The sequence below is a fragment of the Molossus molossus genome, unplaced genomic scaffold (assembly GCF_014108415.1).
Source record: "Molossus molossus isolate mMolMol1 unplaced genomic scaffold, mMolMol1.p scaffold_m16_p_4, whole genome shotgun sequence".
NCBI classification, from domain to species: Eukaryota; Metazoa; Chordata; class Mammalia; order Chiroptera; family Molossidae; genus Molossus; species Molossus molossus.
This window is the reverse complement of record NW_023425377.1, coordinates 35,335,416-35,354,071: the sequence shown is the minus strand read 5'-3', so window position 1 is coordinate 35,354,071 and position 18,656 is coordinate 35,335,416.

Below are 18,656 nucleotides of genomic sequence, written 5' to 3'. Positions count from 1 at the left end.
CCCCTTCAAATCAAGGTCATCTGTGGCACCCTTAAACCCGGGCAGATAAACTATTGCACTGGGTGCTCTTCTTCAAGCATGATTCTACTCTTCAAACCACCGCTCCCTGTCCCCCAAACAAAGCTGAGGTGGGTATGCCCAGGTTGGACATATTCCTTATTTCTTAGCTAAGTATAAGAAGACTGGCAAGAGGCCCGGGAAGAGTGGCTTCACCTCAAATCTAAACTTCTAAAGAAATAAAAAATCTAAACCTCTGCTTAGTTTCAAATCATAGAGAGCTGCATGCTTGCTTTTTTCTTTGAGTACTGGAGAAAGGAAATAAATGAAGTGATATATGTGGATTAACTAGTATATGACACCCAGTGTGAAAGAAATGCACTAAATCACCAGCACTTAACGATGATAAATGTATGTATAGTAAAGCTTATGGCAGAAAGCAGTCTTATCCCCTTTCTAGTTATCTAGGAAGTCAACAAGAAGGCAATCTTTTTCCTATTTACCCTATGCTACACTTTCCAGTTCTGGCCCATGAAGTAATGACCTTAAATGTGTCCAAAATTAAATAATCCTATAGGTAACTATATTATTTTCCATCTACATGTATTTTTGTCAATTCTATCTCTAAAATATATCTCAAATTTTTCTATTTTTCTCTATTTGTCCCTCCATTAAAAACAAAAAACATAAAGGGCAGAGATGGCTTCCAGTATAGAACTTTTGTGCTACATACAATGCTACCTCTTTTTTCCATGAGAGGAGGCTCTTGTGGAGAAAATGACCTCCTGAAGATGTCACACTGAAATCCCTAGATTTCAGCCCTGGATTTCAGCCCAAATTGTAGCCCTGGATGGTTTGGCTCAGCAGTGAGAGCACTGGTCCATGGACTAAAGGGTCACGGGTTCGATTCCCAGTCAAGGGCACGTACCTGAGTTTCAGGTTGGGGAAGAGGGTGGTGTCATGTAGGAGGAAACCAATCAATGTGTCTCTTTCACACTGATGTTTCTCTCTCTGTATCCGATAAGTTTGTGCGCGGGCCCTTTAAGGAGCTGCCTGAGACTCCAGCCACGTCAGCTTCCCTGAGCCTCAGTTCCCACTGGTTTTTCCAGCCAGAAGTTATGGGGACTTCTCTTCCTGGCACTGGAACCCTGAGCAGGGCGCCCGTTGTGGGACGAGGACCCCTCAGTCCTCAGGGAGGACCTTCCCAGCCCAGGTATCCTCCTGATTTTTATCCGCCACACGTAGGTGTGGGACCAGCCCGTTGCCCCTCCGCCCCTCTTACCAGTCTCGATGTGGCTGCTTCTTTAATTCCGTAGTTGCAGGACTTCCATTCAGCTTGATTTCAGGCGGTTTTGAATGATGGTTGTTCTGTAGTTTAGTTGTAACTTTGATGTGGTTGTGGGAGGACGCGATATGGCGTTTACCTACGCGGCCATCTTGACCGGAAGTCCAAGGATATTTTTTCTATTGATTTTTTCTTTTTTTAGATAGAGTGGGAGGGAGATGGGAGGGAGAGCGAGAGAGAGAGAGCGAGAGAGAGAGAGAGAGAGAGAGAGAGAGAGAGAGAGAGAGAGAGAGAGAGAAACATCGCCCTGGCCAGTTTGGCTCAGCGGTTAGAGCATTGGCCTGCGGTCCGGAGGGACCCGGGTTCGGTTCCCGCTAAGGGCATGTACCTCGGTTGCAATTTGTCCCCGGCCCTGGTTGGTCGTGCGGGTGGCAGCCACTCGATGTGTCCCTTTCACGTAGATGTTTCTCTCTCTCTCTCTGTTCCTCTCTCTCCCTCCCACTTTACCTGAACAAAAAAAAATGGAAAAATGTCCTCGGGTGAAGATAAAAAATATTAAATAAATAAATAAATAAATAAATAAATAAATAAATAAATAAATAAATAAATAAATGAGAGAGAGAAACATCAATGTGAGAGAGACATATCAATTGGTTGCCTCCCACACAACCTGGACCAGGGCTGGGGATCAAATCTGCAACCCGGGCACATGCTCTTCACCGGGAATCAAACCTGAGACCCTCAGGTCTGCAGGCCAACATTCTAACCACTGAGCCAAACCAGCCAGTGCTCATTTTTGGTTTTTTGAGGAAACTCCATATTGTTTTCCAGTGACTGCACCAGTCTGCATTCCCATCAACAGTGCACTAGAGTTCCCTTTTCTCCACATCCTCCAAAGCACTTGTTTGTTGATTTCCAACCATCTCTCTGATGATTAGTGATGTTGAGCATTTTTTTCATATGTCTATTGGCCATCTGTATGTCCTCTTTGGAAAATTGTCTATTCAGCCCTGGCCGGTTTGGCTCAGCGGTTAGAGCGTCGGTCTGCGGTCCGGAGAGACCCGGGTTCGGTTCCCGCTAAGGGCACGTACTTCGGTTGCAGTTCGATGTGTCCCTTCACGTGGATGTTTCTCTCTCTCTCTCTCTTCCTCTCTCTCCCTCCCACTCTATCTGTACAAAAAATGGAAAAATATCCTCGGGTGAGGATAAAAAAAAAAAAAAAAAAAAAGAACTGGAAAATTGTCTATTCAGGTCCTTTGCCCATTTTTTAATTGGATTGTTTGTCTTCCTGGGGTTGAGTTGTATAAGTTCTTTATATAGTTTGGAGATTAACCCCTTATTTGATGAATCACTGGTGAATATCTTCTCCCACACTGTGGGTTCCTTTTTTGTTTTGTTGATGGTTATTTTTGTTGTGCAGAAGCTTTCAGACTGATGAATCCCATTTGTTTATATTTTACTGTGTTTTTCTTTCCTTCAGAGACAAAAATATTGGCAAAAATATTGCCCTGAGATATGTCTAAGATTTTACGGCCTGTGGGTTTTTTTTGTTTTTTTTTAAGATTTTTATGGATTCATGACTTATCTTTGAGTCTTCTATCCATTTTGAGTTTATTTTTATGTATGATGTAAGTTGGTGGTCTAGATTCATTTTTTTTGCATATACCTGCTTAATTTTCCCAGTACAGTTTATTGAAGAGACTATCTTTACTCCATTGTATTCTCTTGCCTCCTTTGTCAATTTTTTTTTTTTTTTAATTTGTGGTACATGACCTTAGTGGGAACCGAACCCAGGACTCTCTGGTCCACAGGCCGAAGCTCAACCACTAAGCCAAACTGGGTCAAAGGGCTCCTTTGTCAAATATTAATAGACCATATTGGCATGGGTCAATTTCTGGGGTCTCTGTTCTGTTGCATTGGTCTATATGCCTGTTCTTGTAGCAGGCTGTTTTGATTAGAATGGCTTTGTAGTAAAGTTTGTTATCTGGTATTGTGATCCCTCCAACTTTGTTCTTCTTTCTCAAGATTGCTAAGGCTATTCAGGGTCTTTATTTGATCCATATAAATATTTGGAATATTTGTTCTAGATCTGTGAAATATATAATTAGTACTTTAATAGGGATTGCATCAAAACTATAGATTGCTTTGGGTAGTGCGGACCTCTTAATAATGTTAATTCTTTCAATCTATGGACAGTTATATGCTTTTACTTGTTTGTATCTTCCTCTAAAACTTTTTTCAGTGACCTAGAGTTTTCCAAGTATAAGTCTTTTACCTCCTTGGTTAAGTTTATTCCTAGGTACTTTAATTTTTTTGCTGCAATGGTAAATGGGATTGTTGTTATTATTATTATTAGTTTCTCCTTCAGAGACTTCATTATTGGTGTATAAAAATACCACTAATACTATTAATTTTTTATCCTGCTACTTTGCCAAATTCATTTATTGAATCTAGTAGTTTTTTAGTGGAATCTTTAGGGGTTTGATATACATTATCATGTCATCTGCAAATAATGATAGTTTCACTTCCTCCTTTCCAATTTGGATGCCTTTTATTTTTTCTTCTTGTCTGATCACTGTGGCTAGAACTTCCAGTACTATGTTGAATAAGGGTGATGAAAGTGAACATCCCTGTCTTGTCCTTGATCTTCTGGGTAATGCTTTTAGTTATTCCCATTGAGTATGAAGTTGGCTGGAGGTTTTTCATATATGACTTTTATTATGTTGAGGTATAATCTGTTTATTCCCACTTTGCTGAAAATATTTATCATAAATTGGTGCTAGATATTATCAAATGCTTTTTTGTGTGTCTATTGATATGATCATGTGATCTTTATCCTTCATATTGTTTATGTGATGTATCATAGTTATTGATTTGCAAATAATGTACCAACCTTGCATCCTGGGAATAAATCCCACTTGATTCTGGTGTATGATCTTTCTAATGTATTGCTAGATTCGATTTGCTAATATTTTGTTGAGGATTTTAGTATCTATGTTTATCAGGGATATTGGCCTATAATTTTCTTTCTTAGTAATGCCTTGACCTGGTTTTGGAATTAAAATAATACTGGCCTTGTAAAAAGAGCTTGGAAGTTTTCCTTTCTCTTGCATTTTTTGGGAAAGTTTGAGGAGGTTAAGTGTTAGTTCCTCTTTGTATATTTGGTAAAATTTACCTGTGAAACCATTTGGTCCAAAATTTTTTTTTGCTGAAAGTTTTTATTATTACTGCTTCAATTTCATTAGTTGTTGTCAGCCTTTTCAAGTTTTGAGGTTTTTCCTGATTGAGTTTTGGAAGATTGTATGTTTCTATGAATTTGTCCATTTTGCTCAGGTTGTCCAAATTGTTGGCATATAGTTGTTCGTGGTATTTTCTGACAATCCTTTGTATTTCTATGATGTCAGTTGTTATACCTCTTTCATTTCTGATTTTATCTATTTGGGTCATCTCTTTTTGTTTTTTGGTGAGTCTGGCTAAAGGTTTATCATTCTTGCTTATCTTTCCAAAGAACCAGCTCTTGTTTTCATTGATGTTTTATATTGTCTTTTAGTCTTTATGTCATTTATTTCTGTTCTGATCTTTATTATTTCTTTCCTTCTCCTTCTCTGGGCTTTTCTTGTCGGCCTCTTTCTAATTATTTTAGTTGTCGGATTAGATTGTTTATGTGAGCTTTTCCTTGTTTATTGAGGTAGGCTTGTAATGCTATGAACTTTCCTCTCGGCTGTTTTTGCTGTGTCCCATAGGTTTTGGGTTGTTCTGTGTTCATTTTCATTTGTTTCCAGGAAGTATTTTTTACTTCTTCCTTGGTCTCATTGGTAATCCATTCATTGTTTAATAACATGTTATTTAGCTAGCCTCCATGTGTTTTAATGTTTTTGAGGGTTTTTTGTAATTGACTTCTAGTTTTCTGCTAGTGATCCATGGAGATACTTGATATGATTTCAATCGTTTTGAATTTGTTATGACTTATTTTGTGTCCTAATGTGTAGTCTGTCTTTAAAAATGTTCCATGTGCACTTGAGAGGAATGTATATTCTGCAACTTTGGGATTAAATGTTCTGTAAATATCAATTAAATCCATCTGATCTAGAGTGTCATTTAGGGTGCTGTATCCTTGTTGATTTTTTGTCTGCAAGATCTATCCAATGATGTCAGTGTGGTGGTTTTTTTTTCTTTTGGTACGTGCCCTTAGTGGGAACCAAACCCAGGACTCTGGTCCACAGGCCAACGCTCAAACCACTGAGCCAAACTGGCCAGGGCTCAGTGTGGTGTTAATGTCCCCTACTATGAGTGTGTTGCTGTCCATTTCTCCCTAAAGTCCTCCGAAAGATTTTATTTTATTTATTTATTTTTAACATTTTTATTTTATTTTTTTTTATTCTCACCCGAGGACATTTTTCCATTTTTTTGTTCAGATAGAGTGGAAGGGAGAGAGAGGAAGAGAGAGAGAGAGAGAAACATCAATGTGAAAGGGACACATCAAGTGGCTGCCTCCCGCATGACCCAACCAGGGCCAGGGACAAACCACAACTGAGGTATGTGCCCTTAGCGGAAACCGAACCCATATCTCTCTGGACTACAGGCTGACACTCCAACCGCTTAGCCAAACCAGCCAGGGCCAAGAGGTTTTTTTAAAAAAAAAATGTATTTAGGCCCTGGCCGGTTTGGCTCAGCGGTTAGAGCGTCGGCCTGAAGTCCAGAGAGACCCGGGTTCGGTTCCCGCTAGGGGCATGTACCTAGGTTGCAGTTTGTCCCCGGCCCTGGTTGGTCATGCAAGTGGCGGCCAAGCGATGTGTCCCTTTCACGTCGATGTTTCTCTCTCTCTCTTCCTCTCTCTCCCTCCTACTCTATCTGTGCAAAAGATGGAAGGGTGTCCTTGGGTGAGGATGGAAAAAAAAAAATGTATTTAGGGCCCTGGCCGGTTTGGCTCAGCGGTTAGAGTGTCAGCCTGTGGTCCACAGAGACCCAGGTTCAGTTCCCAATAAGGGCACATACCTCGGTTGCGATTCGTCCCCAGGCCCTGGTTGGGTCATGCAGGAGGTGGCCCCTCGATGTGTCCCTTTTATGTCGATATTTCTCTCTCTCTCTTTCTTCCTCTCTCTCCCTCCCACTCTAGCTGAACAAAAAATGGAAAAAATGTCCTTGGGAGAGGATAAAAAAAAAAAAGTTTTTAAAATTTATTTAGGTACTCCAAAATTGGGTACATATATGTTTGCCAGGGTTATATCCTCTTGTTGGATCAATGCTTTTAGTATTATGTAGTGACCTTCTTTGTCTCTTGTTATGGCCTTTGTTCAAAAGTCTATTTTGTTAGATAGAAGTATTGCTACCCCAGCATTTTTTTCCCCCACTTCCTTTTGCATGCAATGTGTTTTTCCATTCCTTCACTTTCAATCTTTGTGAGTCTTTCGTTCTGAGGTAAGTCTCTTATAGAAAACATATATATGGGCCATGTTTTCTTATCCATTCAGCTATCCCATGTTTTTGGATTGGATCATTTAATTCACTTAAATTTAAGATTATTGTTGATAGGTACTTATTTATTGCCTTATTTATTTATTTATTTATTTATTTATTTATTTATCACCTGAGAACATTTTTTCCATTTTTTGTTCAGATAGAGTGGGAGGGAGAGAGAGAGAGAGAAACATCACCATGAAAGGGACACATCGAGTGGCTACCACCCGCATGACCCAACCAGGGCCAGGGACAAACTGCAACCAAGGTACGTGCCCTCAGCAGGAACTGAACCTGGGTCCCTCTGGACTGCAGGCTGATGCTCTAACCGCTAAGCTAAACTTTAATTCTTTGTGCCTATGTTCCTCTAACTTTATTTCTTCTTCGTCTTAAAGCAGTTCCTTTAATTGCTGGTTTGGTGGTAATAAACTCCTTTAACCTTTTTTGTTCTTTTTTTATTGTTGTCTGAGAAGCTCTTTACTTCACCTTCAATAGACTTGCTAGATTGTGTTGTCTTGGTTTCAGATCCTTGCTTTTCATTACTTTTAATACTTCATGCCAATCCCTTCTGGCCTGTAGTGTTTCTATTGAGAAATCATCTGACAGTCTTATGGGAGTTCCTTTGTAATAACTGATTGCTTTTCTCTTGCTGCCTTTAAAATTCTATCTTTGTCTTTAATTTTTGGCATTTTAATTATAATGTGCCTTGGCGTGGACCTCTTTGGGTTTATCTTGATTGGGACTCTCTGTGCTTCCTGAACTTGTGTGACTTTTTCCTTTACCAGGTCAGGGAATTCTTCTGTCATTGTTTTTTTAAACATGTCCTCTAGGTCTTGCTCACTTTCTTCTTCTTCTGGTACCCCTAATATGTAGATGTTTTTACGTTTTATATCATCCCAAAACTCCCTTAAACTGCCCTTCTACTTTTCAATTATTTTTTTCTTTTTGGTGCTCTGATGAAGTGGTTTTTTTTTCTCTCCTATCTTCTAATTTGCTAATTGTATCTTTTGCTTCTTCTAATCTACTGTTTATTTCTTCCAGTGTAGTTTTTATTTCAGCTATGCCATTCTTCATTTCTGACTGATTGTTTTTCGTGGGTTCCATGTCTTTTTTCATGCTGTTGAACATCCCTATAATCATTATTCTGAACTCTAAATCTGATAAATTGTTTATCTACATTTCATTTAGCTCTCCTTCTGGAGAATTCTCTTGTTCTTCTATTTGGGATCTGTTTCTTTGTTTCCCCATTTTGGCTACCTCTTTGTGCTTGTTTCTGTTTATTAGGCTGATCTGCTATGGTTGCAATTCCTGGTGTGGTGGCCTTCTGTAATGTGTGTCTTGTGGGACCCAGTGGTATAGTCTCTTTGATCTTCTGAGGTGGATGCTCTAGAATGTCCCTTGTGTGGATTATGCAGGCCCTTCTATTGTAATTGGCTCTTGATTGCTGTTGTCCCATTCATGGGTGGGCTCAGTCCTAGGGCTGGCTGACTATGAGGTTCAACCCCAAGCACGTCATGGCAAATGCTATACAGGTGCTGACAGAACTAAACAAGATCAAACCAAAAACAACACACAAACACAATAAAAACGAATAACAAGAACAAAAACACCACCAACAACAACAAAAAGAATAAGAAAAGAGAAGAGAGAGAAAAAAGAATACTATAAGAGACCAAAACAATTAGAGGGAAAAAAGAAAGAAAGAAAGAAAATGAAAGAGAACAATATGAAAGAAAAGAAGATGGAGAAAAGAAAATAAATAGAAGAGCCCAGCTGGTGTGGCTCAGTGGTTGAGCATCGACCCATGCACCAAGAGGCTGCCAGTTCGATTCCCAGTCAGGGCACATGCCCAGGTTGTGGGCCGGATCCCCAGTGGGGGGCATGCAGGAGGCGGCCAATCGATGTTCTCTCTCATCGAGGTTTCTATCTCTCTCTCCCTCTCCCTTCCTCTCTCTCTAAAATCAATAAAGAAAAAATTTTTTTTTAAAAAAGAAAAGAAATAGAAGAAAAAAATAAAATAATAAATTTAAAAGGTAATAATAATGAATAAAATAATATATGGAAAAGGAAAAGAAAAATGGGAACAAAATTTATAAAAACTAAAAGAAAGAAAAAAATAGATGAAGAAAAGGAAAGAGAAATGAAGGATATGAGATAAAACATAGAAGGAAAGAAATATAAAAAAATAAAGATTGTACTCAAAATAATAATAAAGAAGTAAAAAGAAAAAGAAAGTGGAGTTTGCCTCTGTAGATTTCATTGCCTACTGCTTTCACCCTTTGGATCTGCTATTTGTGGCACTCAGTGGATTTTGCTCCAGTGTTGTCCAATACTGGCCCCTGGGTGTGCCAGTCACAGGCCTCCCAGTAGGTTCTCTGGTGCAATCAATGTCAGTCACTGTCCCTACCTGGCTTTTGACCAGCAGTCTGAAGCTTGGCAGGGCAGCATCCTAGATAGTCTGGTGGGTGGGGCCCAGAGACTTGGTCTGCCCTAGGTCTCACTCCTTGAATGTCCCTGCCCTGAGTTGTTCTCCCTTCCTTAAGAGATCTATGCTCTGTGGGGGTATCTGGGACCTGGCCAGGGTGGTTTAAACAGACTCCTGTTGGGAGTGGTGCTTGTAATCTGTAGGAATGGAGATGGGTACTTCCTCTCCTTCCCAGGGCTGTGCTGGCTGTACTTGCTGGGGAGCTTTGATCTGCTTCCCTGTAATGCTGCCAAAGGGTCAAGCACATGTCTGTCTGTCCCCCAGACAGAAACCCACTGGGGAGACACTGTTGCAACCCTTAAGCTCCACCTGGCTTTCTGGCACACCTCTCCACCACACAAAAATCAGCTCTACTTTGCTCTCCACGCTTTCCATGCAGCTGTCCCACCTTGGGCATGGCCTCCACCCAGGTTCCCACTGACCAGTTGTGTCCCCCACACTGTCAGACCAAGCAATAAGGGGCAAAGATTTCTAGACCCACATTTCCTTTGGCAGCAGAATGGGGCAGACCTACCTAGAGGTTTTCCAGGATGGGGGTGGGGCACCATCTGTGTGTTTGAGGTAGAAGTGAAGTGGGGAAGTCTGACCTTTTTCTCTCTAGGCACACAGACCAGCCTCTGTCTGGCTCTATGCCCAGTGTTCTACCAGGGGTGGAGTACCTCTCAGAGTCACTGCTGGGTGTACGGATGAGCCCCCTCTGCAGTGAGGCGCTTTGCCAGGAGGCCATTCCCCCAGCCCCTGATCAGAGTGACTGACCCTGTCTGGGATGTTCGGGTTTGAACTTCCTAGGTGGACCGAATCTCCACTGCTTCCCACAACCTAGTGTTACAGGGGTTCTGCTTCTCTGCTCTGTTTTATTAAATTAGGGTATCCCTGCGTGGATCTGGGACCCCATGCTTCCAGTTGGGGGATGGGGGGGAGGAAGCTCTGCTGACACAATCTCTCTCCTGCTTCCCAGTTACAAACCTGCTCAAGTTGGCTTATCCTCTCTGCGTCTCCTTCCATCTGTCCTCTGCATTCCCTTGTTCACAATATTTCCAATCAGCTACACTTCAACTAGTTTGCCAAGCTGGTTACCCCGCAGTTCTGCCGCAATCCATCTGGTGTTGCGAGCAAGTGGTCAGAGGTTGCAGCTGCCCTATGCCCACATTGGATATCCTTAAGTCTTTTTTAACCAAAAATAGTCCCTTTTCTCATGATGCCAATTTGTTGAAAAGAACAAAGCAGCTGTCCTGCAGAATATCCCTCTTCTGAATTTTTCTGGTTGCTTCTTTATGGTGTCCTTTAAGGTGTGGTCACTGTATCTCCTATATTAATGTAAACTGGAAGCTTGGCCTAAAGGTTTGATATATATCTATACATCTCCTCACCGGAGGACATTTTTCCATTTTTGTTCAGAGAGAGTGGGAGGGGGAGAGAGAGAGAGAGAGAGATCTGAAAGGGACACATTGAGTGGTTGCCACTGGCACAACCCAACCAGGGCCGGGGACAAACTGCAACCGAAGTACGTGCCCTTAGCAGGAACCGAACCTGGGTCTCTCTGGATCACAGGCCAACGCTCTAACCGCTGAGCCAAACCGGCCAGGGCAAGGTTTGATCATTTTAAGGTGCACATTTTTTACTAAAACACATCATAGATCATTTGTATATTTCAGTTTGTATCAAAATCAAGAGCTTTATGATATCTGAGTATCTCCTATAAATGATGTGAAAATTTGACCACTAAGTTATGGTCATGATAGTCAAATCTTTATGCTTTCCTCCCCTAACTTTATTTATTTTTTTAGGCTTTTTAAAAAATCTTTATGGTTGAATGTATTACAAATGTTCCTCATTTTTTCCCCATTGACCCCCTCCTCCACACTCCCACACTCTTCCTGCCTTTCCCCACACTGTTGTCTGTGTCCATTGGTTATGCATATATGCATATAAGTTCTTTGGTTTATTTCTTCCGACCTCCTTCTCTTTGAGGTTTGTCAGTGTACCAACCAATTTGTTCTTCTTAATTTCTTCACCTTTTTCACCAATTCCCCCAATCCCCCTCCCATCTGGCAACCAACAAAATGTTCTCTGTATCTATGAGAATGTTTCTGTTCTGCCTGTTCATTTTGTTTGTATATTAAATTGTTGATAAATATGTATTCATTGCCATTTTGTTTGTTCATATTTATCTTTTTCTTCCAAAAGACCCTTCAACATTTCGGTTTGGTGGTGATGAACTCCTTTAACTTTTTCTTGTCTGGGAAACTCTTTATGTGGCCGTCTATTCTAAATGACAGCTTTGCAGGATAGAGTAATCTTGGTTGTAGGTTCTTGCTTTTCATCACTCTGAATATTTCCTGCAACTCCCTTTTAGCCTGCAAAGTTTCTTTTGAGAAATCAGCTGACAGTCTTATGGGAACTCCCTTGTAGGTAACTAACTGCTTTTCTCTTGCTGATTTTAAGATTCTCTCTTTGTCTTGAACCTTTTGCATTTCGATGATGATGGGTCTTGGTGTGGGCCTCTTGGGGTTTATCCTGTTTGGGACCCTCTGTGCCTCCCGGACTTGTATGTCTGTTTCCTTCACCAAGTTAGGGAAGTTTTCTGCCATTATTGTTTCAAATAGGTTTTCGATTTCTTGTTCTCGCTCTTCTCCTTCTGGCACCCCCAAGATGCGAATGTTGGCACGCTTGAAGTCGTCCCAGAGGCTCCTTACACTATCCTCATTTTTTTGGATTCTTTTTTCTTTTTGCTGTCTGATTGTGTGTTTTTTGCTTCCTTATATTCCAAATTGGTGGTTTGCTTCTTGGCTTTACCTACTCTACTATTGCATCTGTTGTAATTATTCTTTATTTCAGTTAGTGCCTCATTTCTGACTGTGCATCCTTCATTTCTGACTAGTCCTTTTTAATACTCTTGAGGCCCTCACTAAGTTCGCTGAGGTTCTCACTAAGTTCATTGAGCATCCTTATAAGCAGTATTTTGAACTCAGCATCTGTTAGGTTGCTTATCTCCATTTCACTTAGTTCTTTTCCTGGAGATTTTTTCTGTTCTCTCATTTGGGACCTGTTTCTTTGTCTCCTCACTTTGGCTTCCTCCCTGTGTTTGTTTCTATGTATTATTTAATGGGAGGTATTGGGCTAGCTGAGACCAGATGCTGCTCCTTTGAAAGAATTCAGGAAAACCTGAAGCAGGATCCAAGATAGGCCAATCCTATTGTAAAGCAACTGGCAACAGCTTGGGTGGGCCCTAAAGTTGGGTTGGGCAGGGCCTCAGGGAATCACCAGGGTGGGGCAAGCAGTATGAGCCAGGTTGCTGGAGTCCCAGATATGGCGAATGTCTGCAGGCCTCGCGAGGGACGAGCTCAACAAATGAACAAAGGCCTCTGACAGCACATTTGCCCCAGAGAAAGCCCCCTCTCCAGCCCTCACTCCAGTGCCAAACAACTCAGTTCTTCCCTGTATGTCTCTAGCGCCCCTCGAGCTGCCTCCCCTCCAAGCTTAGAGGGAGAGAGTCCGGTAAGTCTGTGCGTGGGCCCTTTAAGAGGAGCTGCCTGGAGCTGCAGCCGCTGCAGCCTCCCTCAGCCTTCACTTCCACTGGTTTTTCCAGCCAGAAGTTATGGGGACTTCTCTTCCTGGCACTGGAACCCTGAGCGGGCACCTGTTGTGGGACGCGGACCCCTCAGTCCTCAGGGAGGACCTTCCCAGCCAAGGTATCCTCCTGATTTTTATCCGCCACATTTGGGTGTGGGATCAGTCCGTAACGCCGCCCCTCGCACCTCCGCCCCTCCTACCAATCTGGATGTGGCTGCTGCTTTAATTCGGTAGTGGTAGGACTTCCATTCAGCTTGATTTCAGGCGGTTTTGAATGATGGTTGTTCTGTAGTTTAGTTGAAACTTTGATGTGGTTGTGGGAGGACACGATACCCCGTTTACCTACTCCGCCATCTTGACCGGAAGTCTTTTGTTGTAACTTTGATGTAGTTGTGGGAGTACGCGATACGGCGTTTACCTACGCCATCATCTCGACTAGAAGTCCCCTAACTTTATTTATAAATAGTTTTAAAGTACAGCAAAATTGCCCGGCCAGTGTGACTCAGTGGATGAGTGTTGACCCATGCACCAAGAAGTCACTTGGTTAGGGCACATGCTCAGGTTGTGGGCCAAATTCCCATTGGGGGGCATACAGGAGGTGGCCAATTGATGTTCTCTCTCATCAATGTTTCTATATCTCTCTACTTTCCTCTCTCTCTAAAAATCGATCAAGAGCCCTGGCCCGTTTGGCTCAGCGGTTAGAGCGTCGGCCTGTGGTCCTGAGAGACCCGGGTTCGGTTCCCGCTAAGGGCGCGTACCTTGGTTGCAGTTTGTCCCCAGCCCTGGTCAGTCGTGCGGGTGGCAGCCACTCGATGTGTTCCTTTCGCATCGATGTTTCTCTCTCTCCCTCTGTTCCTCTCTCTCCCTCCCACTCTACCTGAACAAAAAATGTCCTTCGGTGAGGATTAATAAAAAAAAAAAAAATCGATCAAGAAAAAAAATTGTTAAGTACAGCAAAATTGAAAGAATAGTACAATGAATTCTCAGGTACTCTCAACTGAACAACTGTTAATATTTTGCTATCTTTACATTATCTATACATATATAAAAATCTTTCTCTGCCCTGGCCAGTTTGGCTCAGCGGTTAAGAGCGTCGGCCTGCGGTCCGGAGAGACCCGGGTTCGGTTCCCGCTATGGGCACGTACCTTGGTTGCAGTGTGTCCCCGGCCCTGGTTGGGTCGTGTGGGTGGCAACCACTCGATGTGTCGCTTTCACGTCGATGTTTCTCTCTGTCTCTCTCCCTCCCACTCTATCTGAACAAAATATCGAAAAATGTCCTCGGATGAGGATAAAAAAAAAAAAAATCTTTCTCGCCCTGGCCGGTTTGGCTCAGTGGTTAGAGCGTCGGCCTGCAGTCCTGAGAGACCCGGGTTCGGTTCCCGCTGGGGGCATGTACCTCGGTTGCAGTTTGACCCCAGCCCTGGTTGGTTGTGCGGGTGGCGACCACTCGATGTGTCCCTTTCACATCAATGTTTCTCTCTCTCTCTGTTCCTCTCTCTCCATCCCACTCTATCTGAACAAAGAATGGAAAGGTGTCCTCGGGTGAGGATGATTAAAAATAAATAAATAAATAAATAAAATAAAAATCTTTCTCATTGAACTATTTGAATATAAGTTGCAAATATCAACAATTTTACCCCTAAATATTTCAGAATGCATCACATTATTATAATGACATTCTTTTTATGGCCATATCATTTTGACCTTATAAAATTTAGCAATTATTTCATAATATCATCTAATATTTAGTCCATATCTAAATTCCTTTCATTGTCCCCCAAAGGTCTCTTATAGATCTTTAAAAAATATGTCTTTATTGATTTTTTTACAGAGAGAGGAAGGGAGAGAGAAATAGAAACACTGATGTAAGAGAGAAACATCAATTGGCTGCCCACTTGCATGCCCCCCACTGGGGAATCAAGCCCACAACCCAGGCATGTGCCCTGATCAGGAATCCAACTGGGACCTCTCAGTCCATGGGACAACACTCAATCCACTGGGCTACACAGGCCAGGCTATAGATTTTTTTTTTTAATCAAAATTCAATCAAGACCTAATCATTGCCCTTGGTTAAGAGGTCTTTAGTCTCTTTTTTAAAAATCATTTAAAAAATTTTTAATTAGAGTTGACATACATTATTATATGAGTTTCAGATGTATACCCAAGTGATTAGACATTACATAACTTATTCAGTGATCAACCTGATAAATCTTGCACCCATCTGACACCATACATAGTTTTTAGAATATTATTGACTATATTCCCTATGTTGTACTTTACATTCCCATGACTATTCTGTATCAACAAATTTGTACTTCTTAATCCCTTCACCTTTTTCGCCCATCCCCCAACACTCTCTCCCATCTGGCAATTGTCAAAATGTTCTCTGTATATATGAATCTGTTTCTGTTCTACTTATTCTTTTTTCTTTTTTAGATTCAATTGTTGATAGATTTGTATTTATTGCTAATTTGTTGTTCATATTTTTTATCTTTATTCTTCTTCTTCTTAAAGAAGACCCTTTAATATTTCATGTGATACTCATTTGTGATGAACTCCTTTAGTGTTGTCTGGGAAGCTCTTATTCTGTTCTTTGATTCTAAATAATAACTCTGCTGGGTAGAGTATTCTTGGCTGTAGGTCCTTGCTTTTCATCACTTTGAATATTTCTTGCCAATCCCTCCTGGCATGCAAAGTTTCTGTTGAGAAATCAGCTGACAGTCTTGGCCAGTTTGTCTCAGCGGTTAGAGCATTGGCCCAAGGACCAAAGAGTTGCGGGTTCAATTCCAGTCAAGGGCACGTACCTTGATTGTGGTTTGGTCCCCAGCCCTGGTCATGGTCATGTGGGAGGCAACTAATTGATGTCTCTTTCACATGGATGTTTCTCTTTCTCTCTATCTCTCCCTCCCACTCTCCCTGAAAATAAATGGAAAAATATCCTCAGGTGAGGATTTTTTTTTCTTTTTTGATTTTAGAGAGAGAAGAAGGGAGAGGGAGAGAGAAACATCGATGAGAGAGAATATTGATTGGCCCCCTCTTGCATGCTCCCCACCCTGGGGATTGAGCCCACAACCTGGGTATGTGCCCTGACCAGGGATTGAACCAGCGACCTCTTGGTGCATGGGTCGACGCTCAACCACTGAACCACACTGGCCGGGTTGTTATTATTTTTTCAAATAGATTTTCAATTTCTTGCTTTTTCTTCTTCTGGCATTACCTTGATATGAATGTTGGTAGGCTTAAAGTTGTCCCAGAGGCTCCTTACACTATCACTTTTTTGTATTTATTTTTTTTTTTTCCTTTCTGCTGTTCTGATTGGGTTTGTTTTGCTTCCTTATATAACAAATCACTGATTTGATTCTTGGTGTCATCTACTCTACTGTTAATTCTCTGTAAATTATTTTTTATTTCTAACTGGTCCTTTTTTTTTTTTAAATACTGCAGTTTTTCTTTAATCTCTGTAACTGTTCCTTTTTTATTCTGGCGATGGTCTCGTTAAGTTCATTGAGCATTCTTACAACCAGTGTTTTGAACTCTGAATCTGTTAGATTGCTTATCTTCATTTTGTTTAGTTCTTTTCCTGGAGTTTTGTTCTGTTCTTTCATTTGTGCATGTTTCTTTGTCTTCTAATTTTGCAGCTTTCCCATGTTAGTTTCTATGTATTAGATAGAGCTACTGTATCTCCCAGCCTTGATAGAGTGGCCTAACGTAATAGGTGTTCTGTGAGGTCCAGTGGCACAGCCTACCTGATCACCCAAGCTGGACACTCAAGGTGTGCCTTGCCATGTGGGCTGTGTACACCATCCTCTTGTAGTTGAGCCTTTATTGCTATTAGCACATCAATGGGAAGGATTTATCTCTAGGCTGACCAGCTGCAAGGACTGGCTGCCACCACCAACCACCAACCTCCAACCACCATGAAGGATCAGCTGTGGAGGGGCCCACCCCACAGAGCAGGGCTTACGTCACCAGGGCCATGGTGCCCACTGAACCTGCCCCTTGAGTGTGTCACTGGTGGAGGTGGTTGGGTGGTGGTGCTTCAATGTGGTCTGAAGCTATCCACTGGGTTCTGTGGCCTCCCAGAGGTGCAGGCCAAGGTCAGCCATGGCCTGTGTTTTGCCTGGGGCCATCTGGCATGATCTACAAAGCCATCTGTAGGTGGCTGCCTCTTGTGTTGTGCTTGGAGGTGTCAAGAAGCAGCCAAGCTGTGAACCAAGACTGGCTGCTGCTAGTGCTGGACCTGGGGCCACTTAGTGAGTGGTAAGGGGCATGCTGAGGTCAGATGCTGCTTGTTTGAGATATTTTAGAAAAGTCTGAACCATGAGCTAAGACAGGCTATTTGTATGGAAAAGCCACTGGAAACAGATTGGGTGGGCCCAAAAGCTGGTTGGGGCAGGGCCTCAGGTAATCACCAGGGTGGGCAAATAGTGTAAGCCAAGTTTCTGGAGTCCCATAATGGCACCAGGCTGATGGCTCTGTGGGGAGAGGGCTCATCAAAGGAATAATGGCCTCTGCCAGCACTTCTATTTGGGAAAAAGCTGACCCCTCACCCTACCAGCTCTCACCCTGATGTCAGACAATTCAGATACTCCTGTCAACATAAGAAACATTCAAACCTGTAGAGAATTTTTGTGAGTTTATTTAAGCCAAACTGACGACAATTGCTGGGAAGCAAAATCTCAACGGACTGAAAAAATGCTCCAGAAAAATGGCAGTTTTGCACCTTACTTTATACATTACAATCAACAGAGACGACGTAAGTGGGTTACATGAAATCTACTGGTGATAGATTAGGGAAGCAGAAGAAAGCAAAGTGGGGAACCCTCTAGCATTAGATAAAAAGTAAAATGATAGACACACAATTCTTTTACATAGGTGGGTACAGGATAACAGTCAACAATTAACATGGTAACAGTAACAATGAGTGGATGTGTGGTCTCCACTCTGGTGCAGTGCTTATGCTTTGAGGAGTCCAGAAGAAGAAAATTAGTTTGACATTCCAAAGGTATGTTATCATAGGTAAAAAAGACAATATCTCAATTAAGGGAAAGATTGACTTTTGTCAGGAAAGATTCTACCTTCCATAAACTACTTTTAGTTAAAACATTAATTTCAGATCATCCTCTGTGGTTACTTTAGATCTCTGAGTTTGTAAGGCTGCCACACAGGCCTCCCTTGAGCTTCTCAGGTTTAGTATGTGGCCCCTTGTTGTCCACACTCCCATTATGCCTCTGGTGCCCTTCAAGCTGCTGCCCCAGTGCTGGAGCTCAGAGAGAGTGAGTCCCAGTAAGTCTATGTGCAGGCCCTTTAAGAGGAACTTCTGGGACCCCAGAAGAGCTCCATCTCCCTCAGCCTCAGTCCTTGCTAGTTTTTACAGCCAGAAGTTATGGGGACTTCTCTTCCTGACACTGGAACCCTGGGCTGGGGGGCATTGAGTGGTGCTGGGACCCCTTGCTTTTCAGGGGGTTAACTCTGCAGCTGACATATCTATCCCTCCCAATTTTTATCCACCATACATAGATGTGGGACCAGCCTGTTCACAGCTTCACCCCTCCTACTGTTACTCTAATGCTGGCAGTGAAATGGCAATACTTGTTACTGGCAAAGTAGGGTCTCAGTTCTTGAGTTCCGCAAAGAAAGAATTCAAAGCCAGGAACTCAAATTATAAGAGAAAGTTTACTTAGAAAGTTACAGACATAGATAGACGTGAGCCAGCAACGCTGCATAGGCTTAGAAAACAAGTTACAGAGATAGAAGGGCCCTTGTTGCTTAGGAGAGAGAAAGGTAAGGGTAAACCACTTGCGGGGAAGAAGAAGGGGAAGGAAAGGTGCTGGGCATGTTCCTGAGAGGGAAAGCACA